Here is a 19,002-nt window from a genome sequence, read left to right as displayed (position 1 = left end):
TTCTGACAGCAATCGTGCCATAATGCTTCTCTATTTAATATCCATTCAGGTATTCTTTTTTTATTATAATGCTTTATACTGAAAATACTTAAGTGTGCCCTGCAGCCTGACAGCGACTGAGGGCTTTAATGTGTGGAGTTTGCATGCTCTTCTGATGTTTGTGTGAATTTTCGTTTGGAATCCTCTCGTATGAGACGTGGTCACCGCACCCATCCACACGACGATACAATATGGAGCTCCAAACACGTGAAGTGGAGTAATGCCGGGATCAGACGACACAAATTCAGGCCGATTTTCAAGCGATACCGCTGCGAGCGACACTTCCAGTGTCAGAAATAGCGGAGGCGCTTCAGGAACCCGGCGAATAACCTCCTCCCCGATGACCTATGAACTGCTTTGTACAGTATGTTGCGTTGTATATATGTAAATCTGGATATTCTAGTGCAGCAGCCACAGTTACAGTTACATAAATAACAGACACTGTACCTTCTTGTCTTTTCATAATTGAATCTGCTTTAATCTTTAGTTGATGTGATTAACAGGCAGATGACTGGAACATCTGTGTGGAGGAGGAGTGAGCACAGTTTATTGGTGCATTTCTACCAATATCTGATCTGCCCAAAGTCTCTGGCCAAATCGGAAGCCAGTTTCTTGCATTTATAGATGGACTATTGTTTTCTCTCCTTTTGCTAATCCTTGCACACTACCTGCTTGTCTTCTCTTAATTTAATCTGCTTTAATCTTCACAGATCCTCAGTCTTTTTAAGTCTGTAGTGACACCGAATCATGTGTTGTTATAATCATGTCAGGAAATGTTTCCTCTCATTTCTTAGTCAACAAAGCAGATTTTTTGTTGTTGTTCCCACTCTTTGATGATTTCCTCTATGTTTTGGGAGTTTCTCTGTGACTCCATGTGGTCCCGAGAGCAATAGCTGATGGAAATATGTGTAAAAATCGCATTTCCACCGTCACGACACAGCTTCTGAATGTGTTTAAACTCCCAACTCCACAGTTCTAACACAAAGGTGTGATCAATGATTCCTTTTTTTTTTTTTTCATTTCAGCTCCTGAAGTCAAATGATTTAATTTGTTTGATTTACGGCAACCTTGATGTTTCAGATGCAAAGATGTCAGTGGATGAATGTATTTTTTCTTCATCACATATAACCCTGTTCTTCGCTCTTTTGATCATAGTCCTTTGGCGTTTTTCACTCAAAAAGAGAAATTCACATAAAAGCCGACATTATTAATAGTCTTCGGCATATACAGTAGCTGATATACTTATATATTAAAGATGTCGGGTTGCTGATTTTCGAACTGAAGCTGCAAAAAATGAATTCTTCATATTTATTTGAACATGATGTTGTGATCTAGAAACCCCTGCAACTCTCGTGATAATCGTTAACACTATTTTAAAGATACAGTAAGGAAGTAGCATCTTAATAAATCAGATTAACAACATTAAAAGACGGGACACTGAATGGTTCATAGCATCGCGCTCGCTACATTGAGAAACATTACCTCCGCACACTTATAGAACACTGATGTGGGCAAACAGTGGGCCACTCCCCAATCACCCATTCATACGCCACTTAAAGAACAACAATGGGTTTTGTTTGCATTGCAGATGAGTCGGCCTCTCAGGACACGATTTAATGAGCATGTAGGTCATTTCTGATGTGCTGTGTACAGTGGAATTAAGCTGTTGAGGATGCACTGGGACGCTTGGTGGAGGGGGTTTGATGTGAGTCCACATGGGGGTTAAGTGGTTCAATATAACAGGGAGGGGGGATTCATGTGTATGAACAGAGATGAAATTGGCAGATTTCTGCTTATGCAAATGTTATTGAAGCATCGAGGGCCCCATCGAGGGCCTCATCGGCGTCCGTCGACGTCAGATCTTTACTCCCAGTAATGTAAACTGAATGGAATCGTCTGTACACACACAAAAGGCTCACCTCATACCATCTCCTCAAGTCTATGTTTGCTGCCTTTTTTCAGTAAAACAGGCTGGAAACCGAATGTTGTGAAGCCGCACTCTCCCTCGCACCAAAGAGCAATAAACACATTTGAACTCACTGATGGAGGCAGCAGTGGATCAACAACTCCTGCGCGCTGTGATGTAAAATCACTGATTTTCTCTATGGACTTTGGTGCAAGGAGTGAGCGACACAAACTTCTGTCGCCGGGCAGAATAAAGGTCAAGCAGGCGTAGATTTTATGTGCTGAATCTTTTGTTCGGCGCCATAAATCTGGGCCGTGAAGTTGTCCACATCATTTATTCATTTATTGTTGCTTATTTTATTTGGATCTCTAATGTGAGGTGTTTTATGTCTTTAATGGATTTTTCTTTTCCTTTCTTTTTTTTCTCCAAATGGTTTATGACAAGGCAGAGCAGTTTTATTTATAAAGCACCTTTCATGCACAAAGGCAGAGTCAAGGTACATTTAAAAATAACACAGAGGCAGAAGTGAAAGAAATAGATCTTATTCATTCAAAACAAATTGTTTGAGAAGGTGATGAATGAAGGAAGTTTAAAGACAAGGAGAATTACATGATGGGATTAAATTGATACTTAAAAATATAATGTACACAGTACAATATGTACAAAAAACTACATTTAGAACTTACTACTAACTTGGATTCTAAGGTTTGATAGAGTTGGATTATGTATCATGCGCAACATTCAGAAAAACAGAAGAAGCTCTTTAGGAACTGCATATAATCCCGGAACTGGTTGTAACGGGTGGACAGTAATGCTCTTTGAATTGAGTTAAAGGTTGAATACATTTGACTGCGAAATCATCGACCACCAAACATCAGTGCTGTAACTGTGTCATTTCGTGAATAAATTATGACGGCGTCTCCCGGGGACCCGGGCTCCGGTCATGCGCTCATAAATGTGCCGTAATTGCTCTTGATTGTAGACGTTGTTGTGTGTTTGTGGGCGGTGCGTGGATCCCCGGATCAATTCCGGAGTAGACGCTGACGGTTTTGGACAGACTCTTGGGACGTGACCCGATAAGTGGAACTCTTCCTTTGTGTGTGTGTCCTCCTGTGCTTTTATACCCCCCTAACTTACCCTCTTTACCCATAATGAAGCCGTGGGCTGTGGAGAAGCACTTATATTCAACCCCACCCTCTCCTCTGCTTAATCCCACACAATGAAGCACTCGCACACACACAGACCAGACCACAATTAAAATTTTAAGGACAAATTTCAACCCTCCTTTATTATTTAAGGCACCGAAAAGCTGCTGCTGCTGCAGCCGCCGGATCTCCAAGAGCAAGAAAGTAACAATAGAAGGCATGTGCTGTATATTTCATATGTGTGAGTGATTAGTCAGGCATTTAGGGAACGGACAACATTGAGATATTTTAATAATTCGTCAACTGTTGAATTTACACTCCCCGACTCCTCATACAAATAAATATTTGATATTATAAGAGTTAAAGCACACTAGATATTTTATTTCATATGATTTATTCACATTTTAATCATATTTCTCCAACCTCAAAGCCCCGTCCAGTCAATGCAAGCGTTCACGTCACATTAGCAATCAGAGGTTTATTTCTTCTTCACTTTAGTTTATTAGAAGTATTTTCTTCATGATCCTCAGAGACTGATTTAGCTTAAAGCTAATTTCCATCTGTTGTCCCTGTAGCATGTAAACAAAACTGGGTCTGTTTACAAACAAAAAACACATCCTCTGTTTTCTTAGGTGAAAAATGAGTCAATGACGCCAAAATAAAACACCACGTCAGCGACATCCATTTTCTCATTTTGTAGCATCTTAAATAATTCATATTTGAGAGGACGGTTAACGTGACAGTAACGTTAAGATGACTGTATTTGTATCATCAGTTTTTGGCATCACTGTCTTGTTACCACTGGCTGTTGCACTTGATTTATTTGGTCTTAGAAACAGGAAGTTGTGCGGCTGTTTTCAGCGTTAACCTCATCCGAGTTGGTCAGAAATCACAGGATCACACTTTGAAGGTCACACATTTCAACACGTAGGCATAAGTAATTCCTCATCATCCATTGTGGATAAATATTATCATTTCAATTTGCAGTTAAGACAAATTAAGCCTGACTTATTTTCCCTCCGCCGTCTCTGTTTTTCCTTTTATGCAGATGTGAACTGGGCGTCCAGTGCCTTGTTGTTGTTGTTCTGGCATAAACACACACACACACACACATCTCTGCTGACTATTGTCTCTGGGACTCCCTTTGTTTTCTCTCCAGCCGGGGGAAGGTGTGCTCATGCATATGATGTTTCACAAATCATGTTTCCTGTTAAAGAGCGCGTTCCTCATACACCGCGCGGTGGATATTGGGGCGCGTTGGGTTGCACGGGCGCGCAGTAGATAGTATATATCGTGGAGGGGAGTGTGGTTTCCCTCTCTCTGCAGAGTAATATCGCCGTGCTGCTGTCCTAAATCACCCTCTGACATTTTATTGAATCACAACTGAATGCACATAAGCTATGTGCCTGAGCAACATTAGAGTAAGATTGTATGAATAGAGGGAAAACAAACCAGGAGTTAGCTCAGGGACGCTGCCTGCATACCAAGCTCCTGGCACATGATTAAAGCAATCACCATGTTTCAGATTCAAAAGAAAAACACTGTTTACCAACTGACCTGGTTCTATGGAAAAGACTATTTTCTACAAATGTGAGGTAACTCAGCACTAACTTAACTGTTTTTTCGCAGAGATCAGGCTGAGATTACAGGAAGCAGCGTTGACGTTGATGTGTCACTTCCTGCAATCTATTGTTTAACTGCATTAAGTTAAAATCGGGAATTAGAATTGCCCTAAATATCTGGCAAGCGAGCGCCGCTTGAAGGGAATTGGAAAGCTAATCATTAATTCTCATTTCGGTAAAAGCGAGTTTCTCAGCTTGCAAGGTAGCAATCAGGTGCACTGAGTGACAGCCAGTGAATGCAGGAGCACAGACAGTATTCAAACTTTTTTCCTGTTCAACTTTTAATATCGCATTAATATTTTAAGCTGATTACCTTAAAAGCTTTGAACTGGCACCCCGAGGAACGGAGGAACGAGTGCCAGCAGCTCGTCAGTCTGTGAAACCGGCACTAGCTCTGCGACCGCGGCGGAGACTGAGCGCTGCCGTGATATTTAACTCAGGCCTCTGAGGCGAGTGAACGTCAGCTGTGGCTGATTAGAATCACTGTTGTCACTAAAGGTCTTTTTTAATCCAGTTAAAGAACGTTTGTTGTGTAACTTGGCTGATTCTGTGCAAAATACAGCTGTTGTTTTGTAGAACATGTGACGGTTGGGGAAGATTACGGGCCACACGGTGGTGCTGTGGTTTGCATTGTTGCCTTAAAGCGAGAAGGTCACAAGTTTGGATACCAGTTGCACCAAAGGCCTTGTGTGTGGGTTCTTTTTTGGGTTCTCCAGCTTCCTCCCAATTGGGGATTAGGTTCATTGGACACTCTAAACCAGGGTTCCCATGGCTCCCGGGTTTCAAGGCCTTGAAAGTCCAAGCTTGACAGTATTCAAGCACAATATGCTTCAATATTGTCCAAGAAAGAAGTTGAGTTGTTATCTAGTTAAACAACTGATGTGCCCTTCAGGGTTTCCAAGGGTCCATGAAAGTTTTTGAAAATTTCCCTAAATAGACATGGGTCATTGAAAGTGCTTGAATTTTGTACAAGAAAGAAGTCAAATGGATATTCAGGGAAATGTCTCCCTTGTTTGTTGCGACGCCAACTACCGTTGAATTTAATTTGTCCTGGAAAGTCCTTGAAAGGTCCTTGAATTGAATCTCAACCAAGGTGTGTGAACCCTGTGTGGTGTCAGCTGGGATTAGCATCAGTTTTTCTCTGGAGCATCTGTGTTATTGTTCTCTATTCACACAGAAACTTCATCATTTCATTATCCTCTTATTCTGCACAAGAATATTTGATTTTTAGAGACTACAGAAAACACAGACCTGTAGTTAATTTGATACAATTTGAAACCAATTGGCTGCCCTCAGGGTTCTGATCTATTAAACAGTGATATACTGTACAATATTCCTAAAAGAACAAAATTATGAGTCATCATCGTAACTTTGACAGGATTTAAGGAGCTGGCTCTAATATATAAAAGATACTTTCAGATAATAAACCCACTGCAGCAAAGGGATAGTAAGAAAAGACACTTAGTAAAACAAAGGCATAAGAAATAAGAATACAACACAAGAGGATGCATTTAATGTAAACGCAACACGTGGACAGGACTCAATGTATGTGGGAGTGAGAATTCATTGATAAAAGATTAGTATAGAATCGATTTGTTCATCACAAACCATTTTAAAAGGGTCAAGGGTTAAATTCAGACCTAAATGAAACATCTCCAACATCATGACCAGACATACATCAATATAATATACTGTACATTCATCACATTAGTCTTTAAATTGCATCATCAGCATTTGAAAATACAGAAAAAAAGCTTATTCTCTGCATCTCCAGATTGTTAGTTTCAGCACCTGATGCCTGCACCAATCTAATCACAGAGATCAGGTGAGCCGGATGTCGCAGTGAGAGCAGAGTGGAGCAGAGTGGAGCAGCCATGCAGAGCGGACGTGTCTTCTTAAATAATCCATTCAGACAGAGCCTCCTTAGACACGTCCATGTTAAACGAACCGTACAGCTACAGCTTTTGTTTTGTTCCTCTTCCTGTTCTCCTCAAAACAAGATCTCAGACAACAACTGGCGGCCCGTGGGCCAAAACTGGCCCGCGTGGACACTCCAGAGTTGTCTCTGCATGTTGGACCTGTGATGGACTGGTAATTTGTCCATGGTGTCTCCTGCCATTCACCCTTTATCAGCTTGGTTTGTCTGCAGGTCGTCCGTGTGAATCTGAAGGATAAAGTGACAATTGTAGTCATGATTCATTTTCTTAAAGTTTACCTAAAGGCAGGTCGGTTGCGGCCAATTCATTCAACCGGTAGTTGCCCATTTTTTGGCCGTTTACGGTTCATTAAAATCAGACTTTTCATTCAAATCTGAAGTCGTGCAGAACTCATGCAGAGCCTTTCATTCTAAAGAGAATAAAAGTGAGTCAAAGTGCAGTTTCAACATTTATGAGGCAAGTTCAAGTTAGAGGATATAGTTTGGAAAAGAGAAAAATAATAAAAAAAGACCTGATTTTTACCTGATGAAGATATGATATTCTGGCCCATATTCAACAATATTGACCCTATGCTGACCCCTGCTTTAAGCCCCGCCCCACACTGGAGGAGAATTGGCCCCAATTTCGTTCTCGATCTGGTCCTTTCTGACAATCCTGGTTACATTCCCGATTTTATTCCCAATTTTAGGCCGATTTGAACAGATTATCTGACTAAATGATCCTGTAGTGTGAGGGATTAACAGTCTTTGAAGTATTTGAAGTAAGTAACATGTCAGATATTTGCGAGTGAAATGGTTTGATTAAACACCAAGGGTTTGTGTCCTGAGTCTGGACTGGATCGTCTAGTCTGTGCTTTTGTGTTTTTTTACAAGTCAGATTTGAATGATCCTGTCGTGCAATCAGAAGTGACAGATTTGGAGTCATCAGATCACGCTGCTCCGCCCCCTCCCTAATGCGCTCACAGTGTCTGCCCATTGTTAACCGTGACCTGGAAAAGAGCGGGAACATTTCACCGTCGAATGCCTCGATTCAAAGCCTGAAGCTGAAACTGTTCTCTTTTCAGGAATAAAGACAAATACGCTTGTTACTGTAACTGCGGCGTCACTGTGAGCGATGCATCATTTCTTATTCATAATCTGAGTGAGTGAGCTAAATCAGGATTTATGAGGTCCACACATCGACTGTAATGTAATTAAAATTTCTATTTATACTCCATTTGAAAGGTTTTCTTTTCTTCTGCTGGGTGTTTGGTTGGATTTCATAGACTCTAATGTCTACACGTGTATGTATAATGAATGTATGGATTTCCCGATGCCTTTAGGGAAATTGGCCGAGTAGATGAAGTCATTTACTGTACGCTCGTCTTCCATGCAGATGGAAATTGCACTCAGGTTTGATAGCGTCTTGAGAATTGCCACGGGCGCTGTGAATGTGAATCCGGTTTCCCCGCGCCTTTGCCACGGTGTCGTGCACTCTTGAACTCGGGGTGGCACAAGACGTGTCCAGATCGGAGCGCTTCCTGGATGCTGTTTTTGTTGCGATGGATTTGTTTTTTTTTTCCAGCCAATTTTTGAATGTAGGTACAATAAATGAAGCAAAATCTAGGACAGCGAGTGAGACATCCAAGGACGTCTGAACACAGAGCAGCTTGTGCGAGTGAGTCACTCTGCACACGTGTGTGTGTGTTAGTTAAAGAATTTGATGAATGTAACCTGATACCAGTATCTCTCTGTGAAATGTGATGCATTAATACTCAGATATTCTAAAGAAAAGAGTCTGTGTTTAAACAGATTATGCACCGAAACGCCGCCGACACCAAGACTAATGGGAGAATTTTATGGTTAGGAACTACTTATACCAGGGTGACCTACCACATTAATTTAATTGTATGCAAACTTTGAGATTAATCTCCACCCTTTAATGGAGAATTAATTCACAGGAAACAGCATTACTTAAAGGAGACATATGCAACGTTCACCTTTACAAGATGTCGGGGGCGTCCAGCTGTTGCTCTACTTTCAAAAACCTCATAAAAGACAACAACAAACCGGGAAAATAAATGTTTAAAAAGGGTTATTAGACTGTTGTTAAGGCCAGTGGTTCCCAAAGACTGGGTCAGGACCCACAGATGGGACGTGGGAAATGTTTTTGGGGGGTAAGAGTTAGTTTTGTCCAATCTTTTAGTCAAGATTTATTTGTATATATCTAAAAAAAAAACCATACATACAATGAAGTAAGTAATTAATTTACCAAACAACTGTGAGTGTGAAAGATAATGGTTGTAGATTTAGAGGAACATTATGCACAAATTTGTCATCGTTAATTTGAACGTTTGAACGATTCCCTTGTCGTATTTATGAGTTCCTGTTTTGTTGAAGTTCAGAATTCAGGATTTTCCATGTCGCAATAATGACTTCATGAGTTCTACTTGAACACAGTGAGTTATTATCCATGTGGTAGCAGCAGAAAGTAGTTTAAGTGTTAAAATTAAGGTTAACTTCTAAATAAAGCCCCTCCCCTCCTGGATTTCATAGGTTACTTATAACTAATGTTAGATTTCAGATGCAGTTGACCATGATCGTGTTCAGCCTCCGATTTGACTTCTTAATAAAGCCCCTCCCCTCCTGGACTTGTGGCTAACGTACAGCTCGGATTAGAGTTCTGCTTTAATCAATCCCGCTCGTGTTTATTTTGGTCTGTTATGTTAGCGCTCAGTTTTGAAACAGTTCCTCATGACGGTGCACATGGACCACCCCAGTTCGACAGAAAGTCGTTAAAGTGTCCCGCTAACGTTAACCGCCTGATTTTGTGTCTAAATAAAGCCCCGCACCGAAGTAACTTGGAGCCACTATTGGATTTCAGTTGGAATGAATGTGTTTATTTTTGTTCTGACGTTGTTTTGGATTTCGCTCTTTGAAGCGACACTCGAGGACAGAATAGCACACCATCTCGAAGGACCATACCTCGATGTTTACGATGTTCTGGCCTTCAAGAAGCTTGTGTCCAGATGAAGAATGCTTTTGGATTCCTCACTAATTTGATGCATATGCTATAGTCTGACTTTAATATGTCCAAAAGCAGGAGCCAGAACCCTGTCTCAGTCCTCTAAATTTGACTATACATGTCCTCCTCCCGGGATGCAAACCTCCAGGTCAGTTCATTACAGGCAGTGCATTGTACTCCGAGTTGTTCAGGTTGCCCGGGCTCTTCGGCAGTGAAAAGCCTGTCCCTTAATCCCTAGTCCTGTATTAATGGTCCAGCCTCGGGGGCCTCGGGGGCCAGCAGAGCAAGGCTGCAGGAAGAGCGAGCGGTGAACTACAGAGAAGAGACTGATGTAAATGTGAAGAAACGGGCTGTATGGTACGCTGGACACACGCCTTCTTGCTCCTCGTGGGAATGCAGGACCTCGACCCCCGCGTGGAAACTGCAGGGCTTCTCCAACATGTCAAAGCAACATCACAAGACTTATTTGATCGCGGCTACGGCGGAGCTGTGATGTCCCACTTGGTTCAGGAGTGATGTGTTATCTGTGGCTCGAGTATCTGTGCTGTCGCCCCTGTAGACCCGTGTGTGTGTGTGTGTGTGTGTGTGTGTGTGGCAGCTCACAATGTGAGGCCTCATTTTCTGTTACATATGGCAGTGGATTCTTCCGTCGCCGTGGTAACATATGGAATTATGGTCAAAAAGGATTAACGTTAGGGTTAAGATGATTGCAAATCAATTGTTGCGGCGTCAACGAATGTTTTCCAAGTTCCGTTTCAAGCAACACAGTTTGATTGATAGGTAGGTGTATCATCCCTAATGGTGGGTGGAGACTTTGGCAAACACTTTGTGATGATTGATATTGTTATTTAAGGGGAATGCCATATGCATACAATGACATACTGTTGGTGTTAAAGGGATATGTCGTGGTTTTTCAAGTGGAGTTGTCGAAAGCCATCTTTCTGAGGACCAAACTTTTCTTTTTCATGCGTTTTCCATTAGGTATTCCATTCTTTGGCACCCTTCCATTGGGTACCAGAGTAAAATGGTACGGTACAGTCAGCTGATTAGGCGGTGTTCTCAGTTAAAACGCAAGCCTGAACCAGGACTTTACAGTTCCAAACCGTTTCGTACTGCAGGGTTTCTCAATCGTGCATGTTTTAAAAAATACATACATCTGTGTTTTTTTCACATATATTTGGGTAGATTTTGCTCAAATTTGCTTTATATTTTAGTGCAAAGCTCGCTCAAATCATCTCGCCTTTCAATGTCTAGTCATTCTTTCCCCCGACAAAAACGAGGTCGCGATGCTTTCTACAAATCATGACCTGACGTTCTCTTTCATCCCCGCCTTCTTTGTTACGTGGGAGATTGACACAGTGGGTTAATTTTAAAACAACATGCAGGTGTCTGAACAGGACCGTGTGCGTGGTTCCCTTTGCTGACGTGGGTTGATAATGACATTCACGTCAGGAGGACTGAACTCTGAATTTGCCCCACGTTTGTTTGCACCTCTGCACAGATAGCGCCTGTGCTGTTTGGGAGAACATAAAGAGCCTTTCAGTCTCACAAAAAAAGAGCGCCGCAATTTGTAATGTTGCGTTTCCATGGTCACCACCGTATTTATGGCCCCGGCTCGCCTGTCTCACAATGGGATGGTGTCTCAACATTCTTTTCACTGATTATACAAGAATGCAGAAATCTGATATCTGCTGATTTAGTGCGCCAGCAGCATCACTATGTGTATAGTGTGTAGTGTGTATTCACAGACTTCCCTTTGTGTTAGGTTACCTGGTCGTCATAGCAACACGTGTAAGCCGAAATAATCCTGTGTGGGCCGAGTGTTTAATCAGCGTCAGAACTGTAGCGGTGTGATTGAAAGTGTTTGGTTAATGAAGATCACGCTGCATTTTTGATTTATTGTTGTCATTATGATGCTTTAACAATGACACAATGGTCCACTAGACACTCACTGGCCACTTTATTAGGTACACAGGATTCAGCGTTGGTCTTCTCTGAGTGGGATTAAACCACATTAAACTGCGTAGAGCAGTGTTTCTCAAACTTTATTATACCAAGTAGCACCTACATCATACGGTGGTGCAAATAGGTCAAGCAAAGTCAGCTGTGGACTTTTCACAGGAGGATAAGTATAATTTATTCTCTCGAGTGAAATTAGATTAAGACGGAGCGAGCGATAAGGTGTCATAAGTCCAAATTCCTCCGCTCCACTGCGATCACATACCCTCCAGAATCAGTATTTCTGGTTTTCCACCAGAAGGAAGGTACACGTGCCACAGTTTGAGAACCACGAGTGCACAATAATATCTCCTGATATCGTCTATGATTTGCCGCTTATTATGACTCAGCAGCAGCAACAGCTCTCACAGGAAAAGTCTCTGTATTGACTGGCGTTGCCACTTTTAAGTTGAGTTCTTCCAGTGAATTTATTTATTTTGAAGTAATAGCACGACTCGCTTATGTGTCCTCAATCTGTTAATTATATTCACAGTCAAATATTCGGGGTTTGTTTGTCACATTCGGCTGACGGTGAAGTCGGGACACTGCATTGTGTTGTCGCATTGATGCTGTTATCCATAATTGGATCATTTTAGTCCCGCTGAGGCTCTTTCCCCGTGTGCTATTTGACTAATCGCAGCATGCAGAACGTCAGTGGCACAGATGTAGGGGGAAAGGCAACAAAGCCTGCTTCGTTATTTAAAATGCACTCGAGCGTCCGCTTTTTCACACTCAAACGTGCTGCGGCTGGAGCGTCAAGGTCACTCTGTCACGTCCCGAAAGCACAACATTAAGACGGTGATCAGTGAGCACCGTAGTGGCCTGGAGATGGACGAGGAAGAAGAGGGTGACGTGGGGGGGAGGAAGGGAGCGGGACTGCCTTTATGGGATTTTCATCAGGATGACTGTCGGGAGGATAAAGGCCGCGCTGATCTTTGCCAGATAAATTAGAACTTTGCGAAGGTTTTTCTGACGATGAACTCAGGAGGAAAAAGTCACACAAGAGCGTCCACATAAAATAAGCCGACGCCTGGCAGTGACAAGCCTGTAAGTCACCGATAGCTGCGTCTTTTCTTTTTCTTTTTTCTCTCTATCTCTGAGCAGTTATTAAGCTGTAACCCATGTGGAGAACAACTCCTAACAGGCATCTGTGACAGATCATATCTCAGCGAGGAGACTCCGGGTTGGAGGTGGGGATCTGTTTTGGCTCCAGGTGCCGATTTATAATGTAGTTAATTGGTTTTTATCCCTGCGACATTCAGGCCCCGAGAGTCTTCTGGGGACTGAAGACTTACCCGGCAGAAATCCACGCTTTATCCTCCTTGTAAGAAAAATACCCATTTTAGTTTTCGAGTTTCTGTCAAAATGATGTTTTTTCGACTTTACTTCCTCTTGGAGCCTTGTCCGTTTCTTTGTTGCTCCTGGAAGGAAGTGACACTTGAGCCTCTTTGTAAAAATCTGGGTTGTTCTAACCTGCAGTACATTGAGATTTGACGCAGTGCAACAAAAATTTATGTCCGATTTTTTGGTTTCAAAAAAAGTAACGATTGCTTCAAGAAAGAAGACAGAAAGAATAAAAAAACCTGTGTTTATTTCAGAGTCATTTAACCTGAAAATGCCAAATAATCACATTCTGACTGGTGAAAAACCTGTTTAAACCCCAGTGTGAATGCAGTGTTAATGCGAGAGAAACTGTAGCTCTGATGATGCAAAATGAACACATGTCAGAAACACCTGTCTCTGACGTGTGTTCATTTTGTTTGACGTCTTTGACCGACTCTTCAACACCTCACCTCTTCCACAGAGGTTATTAACGCCATTTGTGAGGACTGTGCAGGTTCTCTTAAATGTCGCCGGGTGACACGAGTTCTGAAGAAGCACAGAGAATCGCATGGAGCTCATCATCGTGTGAACTTGACCGTTAATCTTACAAACATTTTTAATGATTGACAACCACTAAATTAGTTTCCCCATTTGTGTACCTTTGTTCCAATCCAATCCAACTTTATTTGTAAAGCACTTTAAAACAACCACAGTGGACCAAAATGCTGTAGAGAATAATTAATTAAAAGACCCAACCACTAACCAGTCACTAACCAGTTTAAATCATTGATTTATTCATTATCTACCACTTTATTTATGTGGGTCATGGGAGGTGGAGCCAATTCACACGTTCACACACAGGAAACTGGAGAAACCTGGAGAACGGCCACGTACCCACAGGTGAGAACCTGCAAACGCCACATACGACCTAGGATTCACACTGGTGACCTTCTTGTTGTGAGGCAACGATGCTCGCCACTACACCGCCGCCTAAAAAGTGAGTTTCCTCACCTAAGTACGAGGCAGCCGTGCACAGAAATTGGACGTCTTTTCCGGTGGAAAGCAGTTGTTTCTGCAGCTCTGCAACTTGCACCGGGGCTTGTTAGCAGCTCTGGTGCTCCGCCAGCGTCGACACCGGGTCTGTTCCGCCGCCGCGCCGCAGTTTCACTCCGAGGCATCCTCACAGCGGTCGCACGCCTTTGCCAAATCAATGCAATTATCAGCATGACAAAGTAGAAAATGGAGTAAAGGGAGGCTCCAGGTTGCGGCTTGAGGAGAGGGATTTTTCTGGATGCTGTAGACATCCATAGTAATTAAAGCAGAAGTGCATCTATTCCGTTAAGGGTGCACAAAGGCACAAGAGTGAAGATGAGAACTGGCAATTGTTGACACTCTGACTTTTGCCTCACTGTGCCGCAAAGCCAGAAATTCAAGTTTTACTGTGGAGGATAAAGTGGTAGAAGATGGATTAATGGAGCGTCCAATCACAGGCGAGATTCACCAGCGCGTCACAGGAAAAAAAACTGCAGAAGCACTCACTCATTCAACATAAAATCAAAAATAAATCCAGATTATGACTTGACGGTCATAAGAGGGTTAAGAGACAATTACCGAGGCAGCTTACACTTCACTTTCACGTTCCTCAAGCACAATGGGCCGCGCGTGACAAACCGCAGCACTTGCTAAAAGTGGGGCAACATCTGGAGTACACAAAGCGAGCGAGCGCTCCCTGATGCCAGGTCGTGTGAGCCCTGCTCCTCTCAAGTTTCCTTCCCTTCATGTTTCCTGCCCCTGCAGCCATGGACGCTGTCCAGAAATGATTGGCCCCTAATTGCTTGTCACGCTGCTGCAGTCTTTCTCTCTTTTCTTTTCTTTGTCTTTGTCTTTTTACAGTGCACAAATTCTTTGGGTCACTGGACGCGGTGGAGTAGGTTGACTGAAAATTGTTGTAAAAATGTTCTTAATAGGACGTCAAGCGTGTCCGTGAACATGTGCACTGACGTGCTCGTCCATGCAGAATCTGAGCATTCACCACGGCGACGGGAACTGAATGCAGGTTTGGGACCAATGTCAGTGTTTTGTTCCTTTTTTTGTTTCTGCGATAAAGAAAGTCCGAGCGAATGTATTCCACTGTTGTTATTTGGCAGATTGGAACATGGAAAATAAGCATATACCGAAATAACGAATGCAGAATTAAAAACCAAACATAAAATCTAGATAAAGAAAATTTCTTCAGGCAAAGGTTGGTCTCTTTTGGTTAATTATTGGTAAACATATGTAAATATTGAAAACAGCATCTTGGTGTGGTCAACAACTGACCCTCAGAGTAAATGAAATAGAACATTTTTAACATTTTTTGTCAATGTTCTCATTGTGCTGGAGGGGTTTTCAATAACTAATCTCATAAAGAACCGTTGTTTTCACATTTAAAAGAAAGATAAGAACACGTAATGATAAGTTCAGTGCAGTGAAATAAAATGTGTAAATGAGTTTATTTGTAAAACATTCAATTCTAAATCTAAAAATGTCATGTGGAATCACTTTGTGGAGTGTCAGGCTTGTTTTTGTTTGTCCGGAGCACAATCACTGCTCAAAAACCTTAGGATTTCATACATTTGCATCGCTTCTCTCTCCAGAATGAAGGCAAACCAAGCAAAAATCCAATCTGCCGTCAATTCTGAGGTCGGTCGATGAAATAAAGATCCCACATGACTGGGCCACTTGGTCGTGTCGCTGCTGGAATTTGAGTAAAACAATTTGGCTCGGCTTAAACTTAAGCCAATCACAGAGGACAAAATGTTCCCAGATTGTCTGCACAGTCGAGCCAAGAAAATCATCTCTCCATCATTTCCATGTACTGTTTGTTTCTATTTGTTTCCACGGGTAGTTTGGGTACCGCTGACCCGTGTTTGGCACCTTTGCTCCCTGTTGGACTGGACGGTTTGAGTGAAATGAGATTTCGTTAGCGTGTGTGCATCCGCGCACCGCAGGGAACGACGACAAGATCATGATTTACTGGGTCTGTTGCAGTGTTTGGCAGCACGGGGGCCACTGGAAATCAACAGGGTCTGAGAACCAACCAAGCAGGAAAGTAGAATATGTTGACTCGCCACTAGGGGGGGTGTGACTCTACTGACTGTCAAAACAACTCTATGGGAAAAATGTTTTATATTAAATATACACCTGATATAAAAACCCTCTGTTCAGCTGCTTTGGTCCTCACTAAAGCATGAATGTCTCGTCATATGATTTCAGGGTAGAATTTAGCCTTAAAGTAAAGTCCAACTAACCCGTTATTACCAGAAAATAAATGGCCGGTGTGATTGGGCAGAATCAGACCTAAAGGGCAGGACTGACGGCTGGAGGAGAGACAGCGATAACAAAGTTGGCGTCCATTTAGAGGGCAGCGCAGGAGCGGAGGCCCTCAGGTGCTTCCTGCCGAAAGGTTAATGTGGCTCGGTACTCACTGTATGTGGGAGTAATTACAAACGCAAAGTCATCACGTTAATGTCTGAAAAGCACTCGGGCGACGCGGAATCAAAGCAATCATATCCAGAGTACACAGCGTACATAATCATTTGGATTTGAAATATTGCATTTCGTATTTGTCGATGTTGTGTTGTAATCACACGGCGGGAGAGTGTGTGTCTGTTTGTAGGACGGACACGTACACCACTTCACCACAGGCGGTAATCTGACGCCTACTGTATCAGCACCACACGCTGTCCATGCAGCTTTTTAAAAAATGCACTTTTGTAAGAGAGGATACGTACATTTTAATCACACTATTTTATTCTTTGTTTCTTAAGTGTTGCGTTTCTTTTTGTGGTCTTTTGTGATATCAGTATTGTTACATACCATACTTTGTGATATCAGTATCGGTAAATACTCTAGTTTGTGATATCAGTATTGTTTAATTTTCTACAATTTTCGACACACTCCGGTCCAGTACCACCAGAGGAAGCTCGCGTACCACTGGTGGTACAAGTACCACAGATTGAGACCCATATATATCGAAGGTTTTAAAAAAAGAAGACAATCAATTATTGTCAAGCACCTGCTCCTCTGAGGTAGAGGGAGGGGCCCCCAAAATCTAATTCTGCTAAGGAGGGAAAGTCATGGCTTTTTGTAATGTCTTTGTATTTTATTTTATTCTGTGTTCCTGGAAAGCACCCAAAATAAAATCATTATTATTTTTCCTCCTCAACTGTGCTCACAGGACGTGTGAGAGTGTGTGATTCCCAGTGTGTGAGCCACTGTACGAGAACGGTACAAGGAAAAAAAAACCAAAAAAACAGGGTTACCTAACGCTCAAACAAAAGGAAATGTCGCGCAGAATGAGACGCTGCAGGGGGACCAATCCCTCAGGTCGACGTCTTCTGCATTAACAAATGTCCCACAGTGAAGTGAATGGACAGAAATCTCCAAGTCAATTGATGCGTCTCACATTCACAATGAAGCAGTAAGAAACTGGGGGGCGGGAGGGACTTGAAACACGTCCGTCAGTCTGGAGACGATCTGTCATCCTGACACAAAAATGGCAGAGACTAATGGATTTGGAGCTCCTTTCTGCACGGACATGCACAAACAAGAAAAAGGGAAAATAAGTGGACACGAGCGCTGAAAAAGGTTTGAAAGGTGTGTTATTATCGTTACGGTTCCAGACAGTGTGACGTTGATTCTGACCTATTTATTTCTGGAAAGGAAGAAAAGAAAGAAAACTAACTAGAGTTTGGTGCTTGGCAGATGGTAGTTTTGGTCACAAATGTCACACTGACACATAAATGCACACTGTCTCACCATGAGAGAGCGTTACACAGACAGACAGTCAGACAGACAGCCCAAAGCCGCAGCTGTTAAAAGCCTTGTATGTTCTTTGATTGTTTCCCCACATTTGCTTTTAAATAAAGCAAAATGTTTTCATGTTGTGTTTTGTGTATCACACTTTTTACAGTTTACTTTGTACGTTATGATGTGAAATTTGTCACATTATGAAGTGAAACGTCACATTTTTAACAATAAACCTTATGTTAGAACCTTAAAAATGTCATGTTTTACAATCAACTATGAACATGAACAGTGACATTATTTTTCTTTCGTGTGTTTGTGGAACCAGTTGTGTACAGTTGTCATAAGTGAGCTGCTGCTGCTGCTGTTGTTTAACAAGTCCAGAATAAACCTGGGGTTAAAGCGGCCTATGCTGGATTATACCTGGGGTATATTATGGCCGAGGCTGCTTTAACTCCGGAGTATAAATTAGCCTATAGGCCAGATTATAACCCTCTTGTGTAAAGACTTCATTGTTCAACATTTTATTGGGCTTCCAGCTGTGTCATGTAATTAAGACTTAAATCTTGAACTAAGACCACAACCATGAACAAGAACAAACCTCCTTTCAAAATAAAAGACGACAACAGTCCACCACATCAATGATCACCCTAAGAAAAATGTGAAATGTCAAAAGTTTGTGAGTAATTAGAATCTTGTTTTGGATGAGTGTGTGAAACTTTTTCAAATTCGTCGAAGACTTCTATAATCCTACATTTTGTTGAAAAAAAGCAGTTTTATTTTTTTGGCTGAAATAGAGATTATTCCAGGGTAAACACATGTTCCTCTTCCTGTTTATGAATATTAGTAAGTGAATATGCTGTGTAAATACAATCAAAATCAGGGTGTACTCTGGCCTGGGCCAAACTATACCCGGGTTTATTCTGGGTGGACTCAAATTGGACGTTGTTCATCATTTTCTGACTTTTTTTGTCTTGGAGAGGCCGTGACACGTCACCGAACGACTGAGCCTCAAATAAAAAGTGGTGTTTGTGCAACCGGTTGAATAAATCTGCTGTTGGAGGGCAGGTGCACTGTGATGATGCCCGCTCGCACGGGCTGTGTTTATCGAGGGAGGTGACAGTGACTCATGGAGGTCATGAAGGAGTGAGAAAGACGGAGGAGGAGGCGACAACACTGTGCCTCCTTAGGAGTTTAAATGTGTTCCACTCTGACTGAGCGCCGAACTCTATTTCTCGATT

This window comes from Solea senegalensis, linkage group LG13 (assembly GCF_019176455.1).
Source record: "Solea senegalensis isolate Sse05_10M linkage group LG13, IFAPA_SoseM_1, whole genome shotgun sequence".
NCBI classification, from domain to species: domain Eukaryota; kingdom Metazoa; phylum Chordata; class Actinopteri; order Pleuronectiformes; family Soleidae; genus Solea; species Solea senegalensis.
The sequence above is the reverse complement of the archived record's forward strand: the minus strand, read 5'-3'. Positions refer to the sequence as shown.